Genomic DNA, 1,741 nt, shown 5'->3' with positions numbered 1-1,741 from the left:
GCACACACACACACACACACACACACACACACACACACACAGACACACACACACACAGACACACAGACGGAGGTATATCCACTTGTAAAGGCTAAAGTGCGGACTTCCAATAGCCATACAAAAGAGACAAGTTGAGCCTTGTTTAAAAAAGAAACTCTCATATTAAATTATTTTATTAGAACTTTTCCAATTTAGATTTCCATATAAAAACCACAATATTACATTACCATCTTTTAAAAACAGTCAGTGGTCTCCTCAGGGAAATTGCATAGAGAAAAAAACCATACCTCTTACAAAAAGCACTTTTAAATTTCAGTAACACAAAACCCAAAATAAATAATAACAGACAATGGTTTTTCCCGGCACTGGGAGCTTGCAGTTGAGGTTATAGTTGCAGACAAGAGCTATGGATAGGGCTGTGACTGTCTGAACCGGCCTCAGTTAACCGGAGAGAATAGAATATTCAACTCCTGTTCAAAATAGTGATAAAAATATCAAATAAAATGAAATATTTTAAAATGGTCGTCTTCAATAGGAGGTTTTATGGCTTTCAAACAGCGCTGATGAAGAGTGCCAGGTCAGAGAAAACAAAACACAAAAAACTATTCACAAAATTTACATGTTAACATTCAGACATAGGTTTCATCAGGGCCAGCACAGTACCACTGTTCAGACTGAATGGACCCAGCACAGTACCACTGTTCAGACTGAATGGACCCAGCACAGTACCACTGTTCAGACTGAATGGACCCAGCACAGTACCACTGTTCAGACTGAATGGACCCAGTACAGTACCACTGTTCAGACTGAATGGACCCAGCACAGTACCACTGTTCAGACTGAATGGACCCAGCACAGTACCACTGTTCAGACTGAATGGACCCAGCACAGTACCACTGTTCAGACTGAATGGACCCAGTACAGTACCACTGTTCAGACGGAGTGGACCCAGTACAGAACCACTGTTCAGACTGAATGGACCCAGCACAGTACCACTGTTCAGACTGAATGGACCCAGTACAGTACCACTGTTCAGACTGAATGGACCCAGTACAGTACCACTGTTCAGACTGAATGGACCCAGTACAGTACCACTGTTCAGACGGAGTGGACCCAGCACAGTACCACTGTTCAGACTGAATGGACCCAGCACAGTACCACTGTTCAGACTGAATGGACCCAGTACAGTACCACTGTTCAGACGGAGTGGACCCAGTACAGAACCACTGTTCAGACTGAATGGACCCAGCACAGTACCACTGTTCAGACTGAATGGACCCAGTACAGTACCACTGTTCAGACTGAATGGACCCAGCACAGTACCACTGTTCAGACTGAATGGACCCAGTACAGTACCACTGTTCAGACGGAGTGGACCCAGTACAGTACCACTGTTCAGACGGAGTGGACCCAGTACAGTACCACTGTTCAGACGGAGTGGACCCAGTACAGTACCACTGTTCAGACCGAATGGACCCAGCACAGTACCACTGTTCAGACCGAATGGACCCAGCACAGTACCACTGTTCAGACTGAATGGACCCAGTACAGTACCACTGTTCAGACGGAGTGGACCCAGTACAGTACCACTGTTCAGACGGAGTGGACCCAGCACAGTACCACTGTTCAGACCGAATGGACCCAGCACAGTACCACTGTTCAGACTGAATGGACCCAGTACAGTAGCACTCTATAGCATCACAGGCCTCTTATTAAAGCCATCCAGTGGAGAACAGAACTA

The sequence above is a fragment of the Sprattus sprattus genome (assembly GCF_963457725.1).
Source record: "Sprattus sprattus genome assembly, chromosome: 3".
Taxonomy (NCBI): Eukaryota; Metazoa; Chordata; class Actinopteri; order Clupeiformes; family Clupeidae; genus Sprattus; species Sprattus sprattus.
Note: the sequence above shows the minus strand (reverse complement) of the source record.